We start from the raw sequence: 19,268 nt of genomic DNA, 5'->3' as shown, positions 1-19,268 counted from the left end.
ATACTTAAAAACAATTCGTCTTCAGGTAGCATCTTAAGGCAAAATTTCAAGAAGGGCCTTGAGGGTAATCTGTGATTTGGGCCAGGTCACCAAGGTAGATAGAACTCAAGTAGAATTTGGAATCAAATACTAAATAAACAATATATTTGCTTTGAGGACTGTCTTCAACAAAAATACAAATACAATTTTGATTTTCATACTTTTAGCTGGTATAAGAAATCAAAAACATTGGATAAGATAAACCATTGGATTATAGATCTCAGAATAACATTTCTTGAATAAACAAAATTTGATCTATTTTAAACATTAAGATTCAGAGGGTTTTGAAAATTAGCAAGTAAAGAGAAATATAACCTTACTGCTTTGTTTGATTCCTAGTCCCCATGTTTCTTAAATTTTCGACTCATATTCATCTCTCTTTTTTCCTCCATCTTGTAAAATGGAAATAATTATTCTTCAGTAGCTAAACTGACTCAGTGTCAGCCCAGGTCCTACCTTGTTCCTATCAAATTCTTGCCTTAAACCTCCTTTTCCTGGGCTTCAGGCTAATTCTATTGTGCCAGTTCTTGCCTTGATAATCTACTTTACTTGGTACACTGGTTTCTCTGAGGCTTGAATCTTATCCTTTCCTTATCAGTATTCTTTGGAATAGAATCAGTATTCTTAGCAATGTGTCTCAAAATCTTATCACATCATTGGATCTTGTTACCTATTTCTGGGCCTCATGATACTATTCATCTGCCTGTTTGAATCACCAGAGCTTGCTGGTACCATGGCAGGTCTCCAGATTGCCTAGTTATCTCCAGATAAATTTCTGCCTAATCCTGCCTAATCTAAATTCAGGCTCTGTATGCTAGACTGTGGTGGTGCTTTCTGACTCTTGCGACCTCATGGACTATAGCCCACCAGGCTTCTCTGTCCATGGGATTCTCCCAGGGATTGAACCCAGGTCTCCTACATTGCAGGCAGATTCTTTACCAACTGAGCTACAAAGGATGCTAGACTGTATATAGTGTAATAAAATCACAAATATAATTTCAATGTTGGGTCCTGATACTTATCCAGGTGTTTAACTTGGCCAAATTACTTAAATTCATTGAGCTTTTTTTTTTTCTTCATCTTGAAAATGATGCTTTGTATCTATGCTTTATATATAATTAATATAGAGGGAGTTGGTTATAGAGATATGGGAATTATATAGATAAGTATATTAAATGAATTGAGGGCTGTAATAAGGCACTGTACTAAGCCCTTTGGGGGAATGATAATGATCATTTAATGATTCCTGTGGTTTCCGTTTAAATGACTTGCTGAGGTCTTAGAGTTTATTCTGACTCCAGAGATATAATTACTATGATCTACTCTATACTAATATTGTAAGAAATAGAGATAAGCACTTGGCATAGGCCCCTGGTATCTAAGGGTCAACTCCACTTTTATTTGTAGCTGAGTTTCAAACAGGCACGATTCCCATTACGCTGAGAGTACCTAATAATCTAAGTGTATTCTCACCTTGACTTGTACAAGTTAATAAAGCACATGCTATACTACTATCATTATCTAATGTTGCTTTTCTTGTGCTGCATCTGTGTCTTCCTTATACTTTATTTATATCACGGATAATTCTTTTCTATTTCCTACTCTAATATTTGCATATTTACCAAAGTATTATAATAAATATATTGCAAATACAATTCTGTTTTGGGAATGTTGCAATTAACATGATTTTAGCCTGAGGTAAAATTAGTGTGAAATGTATAACTGACATGAAATTACTTGAATTAACTGTACATGGCTGTCTGGTTTTCCACAGGGACTGATCTTTGTTGCTTGCAATTAATACAAAGAAAGTCTCTTAAATTGCTTTTGAAAAGCAATTTATTTATCTCTTGACCTTTGAATAAAGTGAAATTCTATTTGATTAACTACCCAAGCTGATGCTTTTGAAACTTAATTCTGCCTCTAGTAAATTTAAAGAAAGCAAGTTGCTTAAATTCTTCAAAAATGAATATTGCTGTCAAGAACTGCAAATCTGAGCATTTTACTCAACTTGAAAGTTATCAAGTAAGTAGGTCCTAGTTTCATGCTTGGCAGAAGATACGAGACTCCTCAGTGAGAGACAAAGATCTTTATTAGTCATGGCAGGGCAGGTAGCATGAGCTTCATGTTTGTGTTGCTTCATTTTGCTCCCGGGTCCTTTGAGGATGACACAAATAGCACATGCTGTAGCTTGTCACAGCTGAGGAATTCCAAGATTAGGGAACCGGAATCTGTTATAAACCTGAATCTGTTATAAACCTAAATCTGTTATAAACCTGATCTTGGCCCTAGAGGATGTCATTATCTTTATTGTGCTAGAAATACAAAAACAAACAAACAAAAAAAAATAGAAATAAAAACAATAAAATTGCTCTTTGCTCAAGGTAGAGACGCTATAGGGCTGTCTCTTTCAAAGATCTTCACAGTACAAACATCCTTGAGAAGATAGTCTGGGACATAGGTCAGCAAAATGTACAGAAATACAGGAGACCTACATAGAATTATCTCCTAACAGTTGGTTTCCTGGAACAGTCTTTATCTGACTCTAAATTATACTTTGACTTATATTCAATCATTCCAGTTGGTAACATCCAAAGTGAAGAAATTTATTTGCTTTGGTTTTGGGGGGTTATCCACATGGCTACTCCTCTTCTCCCCAATATTTTTTTCTATTATTCTGAACAAATCAGAAAAAATATGATTCTACTCTGACACTTTGGGGATCCATTCCAGATAGTGGTGCCTATGCTACATAAAATCTGCATTCACCAGGAACACTTAGAGGTGGAATCTGTTGAACAAGGTAAATGTTAATTTTTGTCATTAGCATTCTTGGCTCTGGTTTGCTCATTCAACCTATATGTCTATTATATATTTAAAATATGTCCAGCACAACTGCATATATGCTAAGAATACTATGGAGAATGAAACAGGAAAACGTTTCTATCCTATGGAATTTATAATCCAGAGGCACAAAAATACATAGTACCGTCTCTGGCATCCAGAGAAATGAAAATGAATTTCCTGCTATATTACCCCACTCTTTCCTTTTTTCTGCTTTACTTCTATTCATATTTACTAATTGTGTGTATGTGTGTGTTTATAATATGTAAAACTTATCTACTTGGCTTATCATTTATCTTTTCCTCCTAGAATATAAGGTGCATGGCGGCAAGGATATTTATTCAATTTTAATTGATTTACTGTTTTATTCAATTCCAAATCTGTAGGGTATAAAAAGATTCTGATACACAGTAAAGGCTCAATAAATACTTGTGGAATACATCCTTAAATGGATGAATAAAATAGATTTTCAGAGAGTAAAGACCTCCAGAGAAGATCTTCCTAAAGATCACTGGAATGGATTAAGAAGAAAATGATAGTGGCCACTGATATCAGATATAACATATCCATATATTACTGAGAAAAAAGTCATATTTTGGGAAAGTTTATCAGGAGCTGTAATTTCTCTAACACTGAATATATAAGAAGATGGGGAAGTATAGTTTATTACTGTCAATAGAGCCAGGTTTATGTCTTCCAGACTGGTGTGACCAAAAATGGTTTCATATATAAAAATGTTCATGAAGGAACTTCTTTGACAGTAAACAGATCTTAAATTCAGTCAGGCGTATAGAAACACTATACTGTCTTAAAATGTATAGTGCATTTATATAGTATATATAGTGCAGCGGGGCAGTCTCAATGGAAGGCAATTAACTGAAAGATGTATTAGAGGATCATTCTGTAAACATATTTAATTAAGAAGGTTATTATGACCAAATGACAGATTCATGTTTTTAGCTTTGCTCTCACTTAGGCCAGTTAGCTTAGGAGAATTTGAGTTAAAATACATTTTACCATGTTACCAAAAAACTGGTTTAACTAGGTGTTTAGGATTGCAGTGGAGCTTCCCTGGTGGCTCAGCTGGTAAAGAATCCACCTGCAATGTGGGAGACCTGGGTTCGATCCTGGGTTGGGAATATCCCCTGGAGAAGGGAAATGATACCCACTCCAGTATCCTGGCCTGGAGAATTCCATGGACTGTATAGTCCATGGGGTCACAAAGAGTCAGACAAGACTGAGTGAGTATCTTAGGATTGCAAAGGACGAAGAAAACAGTCTTGCTTGTAATAATGTATACTTTCAGAAATAATATTCTAGAGGAATACAAAATAGGGTAGAAAAGCTGACCCTTTAAAACCAATCATCTAAAGAACTTTGTGACATCTCTGAAACTTGGCTAGGTTCAGTAAAAAAAAGGAAAGGTTTCAGAAATCTGGATGTTGTATATACTTTCATTTTATAAATGAAAATGTATATGCTTTTTTCTAAGTTTAAAAATACTCATCTGCAATGAATGTATTTGTTACTTCTTTTGCCTGAGGAAAACAAATTCTCATTCTGTTTTATCTTTGATTTCAAGAATGTCAAATTCAGAATATCCATTAAAAAAAAAACTTTGTTCATGTCTTATGAATATCCTACAGTATTCATTAGGCAGCAGCTGTGAGAAGTTAAAAAAAATGAAAAGCAATAATTAAAGAAAGATATTTATTCATAAACAGTGAGAGTCTTTACATGATGATGCAAAAAACTCAAACACTACAGAATAAATGGACTAAACTATTTCAGAGTGTGCTAGTTTTGAGATTTAGAAATAAAATCATCCATTATAGAAGTATTAGACAATCAGTAAGAAATACTATTTTTAAATATCCAAGACCTTTAAAGGTTTTTGTCTGATATTTTTATTTCAATCTACAAAAAGAAGAGGCCATATATTAATACTAGAAAGGCACAGGAGCTCATTACTGGTTGGACTTCTTCTTCCTATAATTTTTTATCACTTTAATTCATAAGGGGAACAGTTTTGATTCTAACATAGTTCATTTTATAAATAAATGATGTGAAACAGCCTACATTGCTTTTACTAAGGTATAAAAAATGGTAGATAAAAAATTACATGAATTAATTCTTATATTTTGCAATCTATTTCCAATGAAAAGATTAAAGCACCCAAATAAAAATGCCTTTTGAATTCACCTTTTATTCATTAGGAGATTATGCCCATTTATAGCCATCATATCTTCTTGTCTAGTCACTGACACTTCTTTCTAGAATTCTAGTTTCTTATTGCTATTTATCTGATAGTTAAATTATTTTATCCTTTAATTTAGTGAGAGTTTGATAAAAGCATACACATGCTACTGGAGAAGGTAGTCTTTCTGAGAGGATGCTGCTTGGTTGAATCCATGTTTACCAGGTAAATCAGGACTAACCAAGAGAGAAACAGTGAGCAACTACCTGGAAACTACAATTACCTGTACTCTCCATTACTATGCAAGTTTAGCACTGTAATTACTACCCTCCAACCAGTGGATACAGTTCTCTTCTTTAACTTGGACTGATGTGGGGAAGTCATGATGTGAAAGGAAGAAGAAAGAAGTGTAGATTTTGGAATGATCCTGAAACTAAATTTATGTGTAACAGAATTTAATAAATAAGTCCTGTGACAGAAAACCAAAGAGCTGTCTCACCATGATAGCAATCAGAATAAGCATTACAATTTGGTAACTCCTTATAACACCTATAGGACTTCCGTGGTAGCTCAGACAGTAAAGCATCTGTCTACAATGTGGGAGACTGGGGTTCGATCCCTGGGTCGGGAAGATCCCCCGGAGAAGGAAATGGCAACCCATTCTAGTACTATTGCCTGGAAACTCTCATGGATGGAGGAGCCTGTTAGGCTACAGTCTGTGGGATCACAAAGAGTTGGACACGACTAAGCAACTTCACTTCACTGATTATAACACCTATTGTAAAATATTGTTATTTATTTCATATAGAGCTCTTTGAGGCAGGTATTTTTATCATCACCCTTTTCTAGATGAATATACAAGAAGAGGTTTATTTAGTTTAAATTTTTTTCACATATTTTAAGCCAAAAAGTGCTGACTCAAGATCATAGAGCTCAGTTATTCTCCGTTCAGGGAAGAGCGGGAAGGACACTTCACCCCTCCTCCTTCAGAGATCATGGCTAGATTGCACTTGGACTTCTTTAAAGCTGCATGTACCACAAGTCTGCCCAAAGTTGACAGAGACAAATGCATTTAATTTTATATTATACTTATATCCTTTCCCCCCTTCAGTAAAGTTATGTCACATATTTGTAATATAATTATATTTTATTGCTATAGCCTGCTTTCTTTTCTGGGATCCCCTGATCTCCTGAGTAATTTTTTTGTTAATTTGCATGAGTTTATGTTCGCTCTTTAACTTATGAAGTTATATGAACTCAGAAATGCATGGTGCCAAGTATCTGCCATTATAGTATCACAGGGAAGAATTTCATAACCCGACCTCTCCTGTGCATCACTTTTTAAATTTCTTTCCCCATGAACACTTTTTTTTTTTACAGCATCTATAGCTTTGCCTTTTCCAGAATGTTCTACAAACAGAATCTCATTGCATGTAGCCTTTTCAGACTGACTTCTTTAGCAATATACATTTGTTTCCTCCATGTCTTTTCATGGTTTGATAGCTCATTTCTTTTTATCACTTGTAATTTTCTTTTATCTATGGAATGTCAATATTCCATTGCATCATGTACCACAGTTTATCTCTTCACAATTAATGACATCTTGATTGCTTCCAATTGGTTGCTTCCAATAAACATCCCTGTGCAGTTCATAGCATGGACATAAGTTTTCAGCTCAGCTGGATAAATATTTTGAAGCACAGTTACAGAATCATATAGTAAGATTGGCCAAATCCTCTTCCAAATGGCTATTCCATTTTGCGTTCCCACTAACAATGAATAAGAGTGACTGTCACGTCATATCTTCCCTAGCATTTGATACTGTCAGTGTTTGGGGTTTTGGCTATTCTAATATATGTACATTGGTATCTCAATGTTGTTTTAATTTGCAATTCCCTAACAAGAAATGACATTGAGTATCTTTTCATATACTCCTTTGCAATTGGCCAATCTTCTTTTGTAAGATTCTGTTCTAATATTTTAGCCACTTTTCAAATGGGTTGTTTTCTTATTGTCGACTATTATGATTTATAGCATTTAGTAATCTAAGTATCCCCCTGAGTACTGTTTTCACTATATCCCACATATTTTGATATGTTCTATTTTCATTTATGCTTAGATCAAAATATTTGCTAATGTCTCTTGAGACATCTTCTTTAGCCCATATCTTATTTAGAATCATGTTGTTTTATCTCTAAATATTTTTGGATTTTCCAGCTATATTTCTGTTACTGATTTCTAGTTTAATTCCTTGTGGTCTGACTTAAGTTTGTGAAGGTATGTCTGATAGCCCAGAATGTGGTTTATCTTGGTGAATGTTACATGTGAACTTGAAGTATCCTGCTGTGTTAGTTGAAGTACTCTACAAATGTCAATTAGATCCATGTGATTGATGTTTTTGTTTAGGTTAACTCTGTCCCACTACCTTTTGCCACCCTGATCTGTTGATTACTGAAACAGAATTGTTAGGGTTTTGTTTTTTTTTTCATACTAAAGGAGTTGTAAGGTTAACATAGTTATGTAACAGCACGGAGTTAGAGTTAAATTCCCAAGAATTTACAAAGCTGGATCTCTGCTCACGGAAACTACTTGACACAGCAATCACTACTCTGTTAGCATTGCTTAAGTTTGAGTCCTCGTGACCCTCTTAGGAGGGCTTGATCCTCCTGCTGCTGCAACTACTTGGCAAACAGTGTCCCTGTACTCTTCATTAAAAGGCAGTAGTGCATGGTAATTAGGATACAGAGACCGAAGTCAGACTAACCTGATTTGAACCCCAGCATAGACCAGCCATGTGAACCTCATTTAACCTCTCAGTACTGTGGTTCCTTCATGTATAAAATGAAACTTATGATTGTGTCTAACACATTGGGATCAAATTGAGTAGCTAAGGGGATTAAATAATTTAATACAAATAAAATTCTTAAACAAATACTTGGAATTAAAGCAATACTATCTCTTTTGGTAGCTTGAAGACATTCTCAATCTCTTTCCTACTTGCCAATTTTACCACAAAACTTAGAAATTCAAAAATTTCATTCTCAGTCTTCCTTATATTTAGAGATATCTGTTGATCTACAGGTGGATCAAATGAAAAAAAAATCTCTTGCTATCCTGATTAAAGGGATAGTTGAGATGAATACTTCCCTTTTACACTCACTTCTTCAGCTTAGAAAGCTGACACATTGGCTGGAGCTGCAGCAGGGTAAGGTCAAGATGATAACTCAGTCCTCAGCATGGACATCATTAAGATGCTGAGCCAGCAATGGCCAATTCTTATTTCTTCATGAGAAAAATAAGTCCAAATTTGTCAGAGACATGGCCTGTTCAAAACCAACATGTATACTATATGCAAACTACGCTACCTTCCAAAATGGTTTCCTAGGGTGGGCACAATAAAGGACAGAAATGGTATGGACCTAACAGAAGCAGAGATGTTAAGAAGAGGTGGCAAGAATACACAGAATAACTGTACAAAAAAGATCATCACGACCCAGATAATCACGATGGTGTGATCACTCACCTACAGCCAGACATCCTGGAATGTGAAGTCAAGTGGGCCTCAGGAAGCATTACTATGAGCAAAGCTAGTGGAGGAGATGGAATTCCAGTTGAGCTAGTTCAAATCCTAAAAGATGATGCTGTGAAAGTGCTGCACTCAATATGCCAGCAAATTTGGAAAACTCAGTAATGGCCACAGGACTGGAAAAGGTCAGTTTTCATTCCAATCCCAAAGAAAGGCAATGCCAAAGAATGCTCAAACTACCACACAATTGCACTCATTTCACATGCTGGTAAAGTAACACTCAAAATTCTCCAAGCCAGGCTTCAGCAATACGTAAACCGTGAACTTCCAGATGTTCAAGCTGGTTTTAAAAAGTCAGAGGAACCAGAGATCAAATGGCCAACATCCACTGGATCATCAAAAAAGCAAGAGAGTTCCAGAAAAATGTCTTTTCTGCTTTATTGATTATGTCAAAGCTTTTAACTGTGTGGATCACAACAAATTGTGGAAAATTCTTCAAGATATGGGAATACCAGACCACCTGACCTGCCTCTTGAGAAACCTGTATGCAGGTCAGGAAGCAGTAGTTAGAATTGGACATGGAACAACAGACTGGTTCCAAATTAGGAAAGGAGTATGTCAAGGCTGTATATTGTCACCCTGCTTATTTAACTTATATGCAGAGTACATCATGAGAAATGCTGCACTGGAGGAAGCACAAGCTGGAATTAAGATTGCTGCGAGAAATATCAATAACCTCAGATATGCAGATTTCACCACCCTTATGGCAGAAAGTGAAGAAGAACTAAAGAGCCTCTTGATGAAAGTGAAAGAGGAGAGTGAAAAAGTTGGCTTAAAGCTCAACATTCAGAAAACTAAGATCATGGCATGTGGTCCCATCACTTCATGGCAAATAGATGGGGAAACTGTGGAAACAGTGTCAGACTTTATTTTGGGGGGCTCCAAAATCACTGCAGATGGTGATTGCAGCCATGAAATTAAAAGATGCTTACTCCTTGGAAGGAAAGTTATGACCAACCTAGGCAGCATATTAAAAAGCAGAGACATTACTTTGCCAACAAAGGTCTGTCTAGTCAAGGCTATGATTTTTCCAGTAGTCATGTATGGATGTGAGAGTTGGACTATAAAGAAACCTGAGGGCTGAAGAATTGATGCTTTTAAACTGTGGTGTTGTCGATGCCTCTCGAGAGTCCCTTGGACTGCAAGGAGATCCAACCAGTCCATCCTAAAGGAGATCAGTCCTGGGTGTTTTTTGGAAGGACTGATGTTGAAGCTGAAACTCCAATACTTTGGCCATCTGATGCTAAGAGCTGACTCATTTGAAAAGACCCTGATGCTGGGAAAGATTGATGGCAGAAGGAGAGGGGACGACAGACGATGAGATGGTTGGATGGCATCACCAACTTGATGGACGTGAGTTTGGGTAAACTCCGGGAGCTGATGATGGACAGGGATGCCTGGCATGCTGTGGTCCATGGGGCCGCAAAGAGTTGAACATGACAGAGCGACTGAACTGAAATGAACTTAACTGAGGGCTTCCTAATACAAAGCACTGTGCTGTGTATTTTATATGTTATATTTAATGATAGGTGCCATTATGTCATTTTAAAGATGAAGACATTGATGCTAGGGAGACTACCTAAAAATACCAAATGTATAGTTAGTAAGTTGAGGAGTAGGGATTTGAATCAGTTTGCCTGATTTTACCAAATTGTTAACAATTATGATATTCAACTGCCCTATAGATATAGAAAGCAACTTAGATGAAGGAAAGGAAAGCATTTGAAATGTTTCATAAAAATTAAATAGAAAAGTGTTTAGCAATTAAAGAGACATTTTGCTTAAATTATATAGGTATCTAAACTGATCAAACTGCTATTTGTTCAATTTTCAAATTTTCTTTGTCCATAGTAAAATAGAAAAGTGCTACTTAACTTCTAAGTTCAATCTTTGATGGAAGAAACCAGTGGTTTTTGTCTAAAGGCATTTTCTGTAGCATTTGTGAATGGGTTAGTGGTTGAAATCCACTTCCTAATTGTCATGTGTCCACCCACTGCTTTTGTTATAGACTTTGTGGTAATTCCAAGGTCTGGTATGCTAGGAAGAGGCACTCTTTTTTTTTCTGACTTGATATTTATACTTTCAGCAAATCAGGATAGATAAAGATTAATTCCATTGCAACAGACCCTATTTCTATAACTTCTCATGTCAAACTTGCAACTGTATTTTGTGAAAAAGGTCACAGGACTACAAATTCTTACCTTTAGAGGCTATAGTCTTTCCAAAAGTAGTCTGAAACTTGAAGAGATCTGTAAACATTTATGTAGGAATCATAACCACAACCCAAAATAAACAAACATAGGAAACCATTGGGGTGGCTCCTGAAGTTTAAAACAATATTAAATGTGCTCACATTGCTACTGGGAGATAAAATAATAACAAAAGCAACTGCACAACTAAATATGTTGTTTCTCCACATGGTTGTTTATGTTTCCTTGAGAAGTAAATTTAACTCTTTTGTTGTTGAAATAGTTATTGTGTATTTTTAGTTTGTTTTTATTTTTTTAAAAAATAATTAATTTATTTTAATTGGAAGATAATTTCTTTACAGTATTGTAGTGGTTTTTGCTATACCTGAAACCCCTTCCCACCTCCATCCCCACCCCATCCCTCTGAGTTGTTGTATTTTTGAATCAAAATCCAAGAGACATGATGAAAATGAAAACGATAATTTGTACAGATGTTAAGTGTGATCTTAAGTAATATGGATCACAATATGCATCATAATGATTTCTATCGGTACAGTTTTGTTCATTTTGAAGGTTTAAGTGTTGATGTAATCTGAATACATACAATTAAATACAAATGAAAAGAAATGCAAATTTCTGCCCTTTTGTCTTAATTTCTTCCTCATTTCTTTCACTCATTCATCCTACTATTACTTCTATGGCCTCTGCTCTTGTAAGGAAGTGAGAGGACTGCAGAACCACCATCAGAATTCATCCTTCCCATGTAAAAATTTGATATATAGGATGAAGAATGATTTGTAATGATGGGGGAAAATAACATGTCAATATATTGTTTATCTATCACAAAAAGAAAAAGATAATAGTTGTAGGGTTTCGGGGAATAGAGAGTTTAATCAAAGAATGGAGGCAGAGAATGAAGAATGATTATATAGAGGTAAAATTTGAATTGGGTTTAATCTGAGAAGACTTTTATAGGAAAAGATGGAACAGTTCCAGTTTTGGGGAATCAACTTCTGAACTTCTGAATGTCATTTTCTCTGAGGTTTTGGACCCAGAAGCTGTAGCCATACAGAAAAGACAGAGCAGGCCTGAAGCAGTTGTTGACAGAAGGCCTACTTGTAAGATTGGCTCTGGGCTGGTGTCTGGAAAATCTGCGTTTGAAATGTTGATACACTGATAAGGTTGTTTTGCCTGCCTGGAGCACTGAACACCTGCTTTCCTTCTGAGAGTCTGAAATTTCATTTGTTATGGCTCCTTATATGTGCCTTTGTGACCATAGTCCAATAAAAACCTTGAACCTTGAACCCCAAACAAGCTTCCCAACACAGACACATTGCTCAATAAAAAGACAAATGCTTTCATTTCTGAAGGTAGGGCTTCCTTAGTGGCGCTCTCAGGGCAGAGCACAGGAAGCTTATGCTGGGATATTTCAGCCTCTGCCTGCGTCCTATTCCCTTACTATAGTCCTGCTCTGTATGCTTGCTTTGTTGTACTGAGTACAAGTTCTGTGACTCTTTCTAGAGAATCTGTGAAGGTCTGGATGGTCCCTGTGTCCTCAAAACATCAATCTGCCAGCCCCCTTCATTTCTCACATTTTTTTTTTACCTAGAATGGACATCATATCAAGTCATTTCAGAACAACACAAGCATCACTCTAAAGTGGAAAGGACATGAGGGATTATATCATTGCCCTACTTGAAGTCCTCCAGTAGGTTCCCATGAAAACTGTTGTCTTCTGACTTTACCAGCAATTCTCAAGGTCATATACATCTCTGTCTCTCCCCTCTGATTGTCATGTGCCAGCCACACTCACCACCTCCTCCCAATTTCTCAAAAACACCTGGCTTTTATTTTTTTTTCCTTTACTTGAGTTCTCTGCTCATGCAGTTAACTCTTTGAGAAAGACTCTCTACAGCCTCTTCTCCCCAACTATTCACCATGCACACATTTAAAGGTGTAAAGGTGTGCATTGTTTTCATCTTTGAGGTCTTAGTTTAAGCATCATTCTCTCAAAGAGGGCTTTTTTGGCTATCCGGTCTTAACTAGTACTTTCTCTTCTCTATTATTTGCTTTCATAGCACTCTAATTGTTTCTCTTGTCATTTATCACAGTTTCTAATTATATATATATATATATATATATATATATATAATATATGTATATTATTTTTCTTTTTAATTTTGTGCCATTGCCATTAGTATAAAAATTCCATGAAAACAAGGATGAGTCAAATTTGATAATCCTTAGACTTAGTTCCTAATCTAATAGCCTAGCACAGAAGAAGGCATGTAATAGTTGTTAAACAAAATTTTAATTGCAATACAGGAACCTACATGTGGCCAATAGTACTCAAAGCAAAAAGACCACAGGGAGGAGAATGAACTGTAAAAAAAAAAATCTTTAGACAGAAGAAAATGCATCAATTATTTGTTTAAATTCTTATCATTCTAACAATTTAGGGATTATACGAATTTTACTTTTATAAGTAGAATAAAGTCTGGGCAGTTTGCTGGATATTCTTGAACCAAAGCGAAGTATCTTAAGGATTTTTTTGTAGTAGTAAATAAAATACAGAAAAGCCAACTGTAGGTCAAAGAACAACATCTCTTCTGTAGAGCAAATTATGTGAGAATGTATAGGGAGAATTGTAGGGACCCTTATCTAATGAGATTTTATATGTCCAAGAGACTCAAGGCTTCATCTAGATGCAAATTCTCTCTAGGCTCAGTTTAAACTTTCCACTAAGAAAACATCTAAATGTTCTAATTCAAGAATTGAGTCAGTTTATCATGACTAAAAAGATTGAGAATCAGTTGATCATGTTATTTATGGACTTGTATGAAAGTTTCTCCAGTGCCATGGGTTTTTATTTTAACAAACTGATAAATGGGTAAATTTGGCTGCAAACTGATATTGGGTAAATTTCCATGTAAGTCATTTCCCTAAAAGGCAAATTTCAGAAAAACATTATCAATAAAAATTCTGATTCAGGGAAATAGTTTGAATTTCAAAAACCTTAATGTTTGTACGTTACTAAAGTAATGCTCAAAATTCTCCAAGCCAGGGTTCAGCAATACGTGAACTGTGAACTTCCAGATGTTCAAGCTGGTTTTAGAAAAGGCAGAGGAGCCAGAGATCAAATTGCCAACATCCGCTGGATCATCGAAAAAGCAAGAGTTCCAGAAAAACATCTATTTCTACTTTATTGACTATGCCAAAGCCTTTGACTGTGTGGATCACAATAAACTGCGGAAAATTCTGAAAGAGATGGGCATACCAGACCACCTGACCTGCCTCTTGAGAAACCTGTATGCAGGTCAGGAAGCAACAGTTAGAACTGGACGTGGAACAACAGACTGGTTCCAAATAGGAAAAGGAGTACGTCAAGGCTGTATATTGTCACCCGGATTATTTAACTTATATGCAGAGTACATCATGAGAAATGCTGGGCTGGAAGAAGCACAAGCTGAAATCAAGATTGCCGGGAGAAATATCAATAACCTCAGATATGCAGATGACACCACCCTTATGGCAGAAAGTGTAGAGTACCTAAAAAGCCTCTTGATGAAAGTGAAAGAGGAGAGTGAAAAAGTTGGCTTAAAGCTCAACATTCAGAAAACTAAGATCATAGCATTTGGTCCCATCATTTCATGGCAAATAGATGGGGAAACAATGGAAACAGTGGCTGACTTTATTTTTTGCGGTTCCAAAATGACTGCAGATGGTGATTGCAGCCATGAAATTAAAAGACTCTTTCTCCTTGGAAGGAAAGTTATGGCCAACCTAGATAGCATATTAAAAAGCAGAGACATTACTTTGTCAACAAGGGTCCATCTAGTTGAGGCTATGGTTTTTCCAGTGGTCGTGTATGGATGTGAGAGTTCGACTGTGAAGAACGCTGAGCGCTAAAGAATTGATGCTTTTGAACTGTGGTGTTGGAGAAGACTCCTGAGAGTCCCTTTGACTGCAAGGAGATCCAATCAATCCATCCTAAAGGAGATCAGTCCTGGGTGTTCATTGGAAGGAATCTTGTTGAAGCTTAAACTCCAATACTTTGGCCACCTCATGCGAAGAGTTGACTCATTAGAAAAGACCCTGATACTGGGAAGGATTGGAGGCAGGAGGAGAAGGGGACGACAGAGGATGAGATGGCTGGATGGCATCACCAACTCGATGGACATGAATTTGGATAAACTCCGGGAGCTGATGATGGACAGGGAGGCCTGGAGTGCTGCAATTCATGGGTTGCAAAGAGTCTGACACGACTGAGCAACCGAACTGAACTGACTGAATGTTTGTACCCTAATTATAAAGTCTTTAAAGTAGAGTTTTGGGGACTATGTTTTCCATTGGTAGCAATTTTTATCCAAATCTTTCAAAATACATAGATACATGTATCATGTATTGTTAATAAAATGTATTCCTAGAACAGCCTTATATAGAGCCAAAGTTTAGGTATAAATATGGTCAAATCTAGCAACTTTGATTCATGTTTCTGATTTTTAGCCAAAGTAAGATAAGAAACTACATCAAGCCAGTATTTAGGAAACTGTTTAAATATTTTGTTTAAAATAGTTGGTTTTGCAAGGCATACCAACTCTATCAGAGGATCTGTCTTAAAAAAGTATTATAAAAAGTTGGAAGCATGCAGCTGCCCTTGCTTAAGAAATGCTTTGAAAAGAATAATATTTATGTAGTATGCACCATACATATATTATATGATTCACTAGACACAAAGTGGGCACTCAAATACTTGCTGATTTTTTCATTTATCCAACATAACCAGAAATATATTTTGGGAAGATAACGGATTCTTTTTTTTTTTTTTAAAGAGGAAAGGCAAATTGCCCCATTTTGGTTGATCTTAAATAATATAAAATCAAAACTCCAGAATATCATACATTTATGCTTAAAACTAGTTCTATTATGTTCATTAGAATGTCTTCTTATGAATTCAATGCTGATTCTTTTTTTCTTTTTTCTCCTTCTTGTTAAGTAAAAATATCTCCTCTACTCATAAGCTAATTACATATTCAATCAAAAAATTATATGAAGCAAACAGTTGTTTCTTCCCTCTTTGAGTTAAAGCAAATGGAGAAGCAAATAACAGACTCACAAATTGCTTTTTCAAGTAGTTTCAAGAAGGGGAGACTGAATCAAATGTGGCCAGCTGGTATAAAGAAGCTAGCAGACAGGATTCTAGGATGGAGCAGTAGGGATGGGTCTGGGGCCAACCTCCAAGCATTTCAAATCCAACTTCATCCAGTACTAGGTATTCTTCAAACAACTTCCCAACCTCACTGGTCCTAGTTTCTTCCTCTACCTAATTAGAAGACTCAGAGAAGGCAATGGCACCCCACTCCAGTACTCTTGCCTAGAAAATCCCATGGACGGAGGAGCCTGGTAGGCTGCAGTCCATGGGGTCGCTCAGAATCGGACACAACTGAGCGACTTCACTTTCACTTTTCCCTTTCATGCACTGGAGAAGGAAATGGCAACCCACTCCAGTGTTCTTGCCTGGAGAATCCCGGGGATGGCGGGGCCTGGTGGGCTGCCGTCTATGGGGTCGCACAGAGTCAGACATGACTGAAGCGACTTAGCAGCAACACATGAGTTGAAAAGCTCCCCTGAAGTTTTAATAAGATAAAGAAGACTGGTGTTTTTTTGTACATATCAGCATATCAGGCATTAAACAAGTCGGCTCCTTTCCTTTAGTCCCAGACAAGTCACTGGGCTAGAGAGATTTACACAACTCATCAGTTTTTATTCTGAAATAAATGGCATCAATTAGAGTGAAATTTTACCCATTTCCCTCTGTTTTTCCTCCCTTTCCTTTATATAAAAAGAGAAGAGATTTGGCTCTCCCTCAAATGCTCCTTTTCTCAGTCTTCAAAAAGCTGTTTCTTTCTGACATTCAATCTGAGCTTAAATCATACCTCTTCAGTAGGTCTTTGCTTCTAAAGAAACTGCCTTGAAACTGTTTACCACATTACTGATTTTAGATTGTCTACCTAATATTGTGAGAGTTGGTTAACTGTCTGTGATTGTTTTGTTTTTTGCATGCCCCTGACCAGAATGAAAGCTCCATGGACAATAATAAATATAAAAAAATGAACAAATGTTGAATGAATGAAGGAAGGAAGAAATGAATAGATGCTTGCATTGTTCCTTCTATTAATTTTTAAGTCTTTTGAAACCTAGATGATGTATTTGCTATAGTAGTTGGAAAAGTATTTTTCATATATTTGGCAATCAATGGATATCTGTGATTGGAATAAAACATTCCACCTCTTATTTCTTAGGAACAAATTCAGTGCAACCCTATTTTCTTACACAACGTACATTATTTCCAATTTAGCATGTGTGCTGCTGGGTTGAGAACAGGTGTGGCATTTCAGACAATTCTACAGTTGTATATTTTATAGTAAAATAAGCACAATGAGTATTTTATATTAATGTAAAAAGTTTTTTATGTTCAATGACATGTGAATATATCTGCAGTAATTTAGAGACATTGTGAGTTATTTTGCTGCCATTTCCTTTTCTAAATGAAGCCCAGCAGTTTACAGGTACTACTTTGAGTCTATTTAAAAAATACAGATGGAATTGGGATTACATGTTTAGCAGAAAAGTGAGAATTTTACAGCTAGAAGTGATCTTAGAGATCATTAAGGTTCATCACTTCTTTCTTATATAAAGAAACTGAGAAAGAGAAAAGTTACTGGTTTGCCTAATTTCTTACAAATATGTTTAGTAATATTTTACCAGTCTTCATAACTACACTTCTAAAAACGCTATGTAATTTAGCAAATTGCCAAGTTAACAAAGTAATAATTAGAAAAATAATTAATAAAAAGAGAGAGCTGGATAAACAGAAATAATGCACAATTCACCATGGTTTATGTCTTCATTTAAAAGTTCATCGGATTTGTGTTGCAAAAAAGCCATTCCAGTAGTCTCTCCTCCTCAAGCATTACAAAATTTAGCTATTCATAAACATAGAAACATCTCTGAGACAGATTCCAACACAAGTCTTCAGGTTGTATCTGAAGTTTCTAAAATCGCACCAGTTTCTAAAGTTTGCAAAAGAGACCTGATTGGCTTGGCTTTGTATGTTCTGTGTTGCTGTTTTTCATTTTTTGTTTGTTTGTTTTCTCTTGATCAGAATAAATTACATATATTAATCTTTTTAAAAAATTAATTAGTTTATTTTAATTGCAGACTAATTACTTTATAATATTGTGGTGGTTTTTGCCATATATTCACATGAATCAGCCATGGGTGTACGTGTGTTCCCCATCCTGAATCCCCCTCCCACCTCCTTCCTCATCCCATCCCTCAGGGTCATCCCAGTGCAACAGCCCTGGGCACCGTGTCTCATGCATCAAACCTGGGCTGGCAATCAATTTCACATATTATAATAGACATGTTTCAATGCTATTCTCTCAAATCATCCCACCCTTGCCTTCTCCCACCGAGTCCAAAAGTCTGTTCTTTACATCTGTGTCTCTTTTGCTGTCTTGCATATAGGGTCATCATTACCATCTTTCTAAATTCCATATATATGCATTAATATACTGTATTGATGTTTTTCTTTCTGACTTACTTCACTCTGTATAATAGGCTCCAGTTTCATCCACCTCATTAGAACTGATTCAAATGTATTCTTTTTAGTGGCTGAGTAATATTCCATTGTGTATATGTACCACAGCTTTCTTATCCATTCGTCTGCCGATGGGCATCTAGGTTGCTTCCATGTCCTGGCTATTATAAACAGTGCTGCAATGAACATTGGGGTGCACACGTCTCTTTCAATTCTGGTTTCCTCGGTGTGTATGCCCAGCAGTGGGATTGCTGGGTCATTTGACAGTTCTATTCCAGATTTTAAGGAATCTCCACACTGTTCTCCATAGTGGCTGTACTAGTTTGCATTCCCACCAACAGTGTAAGAGGATTCCTTTTTCTCTACACCCTCTCCAGCATTTAGTGTTTGTGGACTTTTTGATAGCAGCCATTCTGGCTGGTGTGAGATGGTACCTCATTGTGGTTTTGATTTGCAGTTCTCTGATAATGAGTGATGTTGAACATCTTTTCATGTGTTTGTTAACCATCCTTATGTCTTCTTTGGAGAAATGTCTGTTTAGTTCTTTGGCCGATTTTTTGATTGGGTCGTTTATTTTTCTGGAATTGAGCTGCTGGAGCTGCTTGTATATTTTTGAGATTAGTTCTTTGTCAGTTGCTTCATTTGCTATTATTTTCTCCCTTTCTTCAGGCTGTCTTTTCACCTTGCTTATAGTTTCCTTCATTGTGAAAAAGCTTTTATGTTTTATTAGGTCCTATTTGTTTATTTTTGCTTTTATTTCCATCACTCTGGGAGGTGGGTCATAGAGGATCCTGGTATGATTTATGTCAG

General features: G+C 36.2%; 1 protein-coding gene across 2 annotated transcripts in view; it reads left to right on the top strand.

The window, feature by feature from the left end:
• LOC145524398 (uncharacterized) overlaps nucleotides 1–19,268 on the top strand; it is a 1,208,145-nt gene that overhangs the window by 247,842 nt on the left and 941,035 nt on the right. The gene's annotated exons all lie outside the window — the stretch shown is intronic.

This window comes from Giraffa tippelskirchi, chromosome 10 (genome assembly GCF_054371585.1).
Source record: "Giraffa tippelskirchi isolate mGirTip1 chromosome 10, T2T-mGirTip1v1.2.pri, whole genome shotgun sequence".
Lineage (NCBI taxonomy): Eukaryota > Metazoa > Chordata > Mammalia > Artiodactyla > Giraffidae > Giraffa > Giraffa tippelskirchi.
This window is presented reverse-complemented; position numbering and strand designations above follow the sequence as displayed.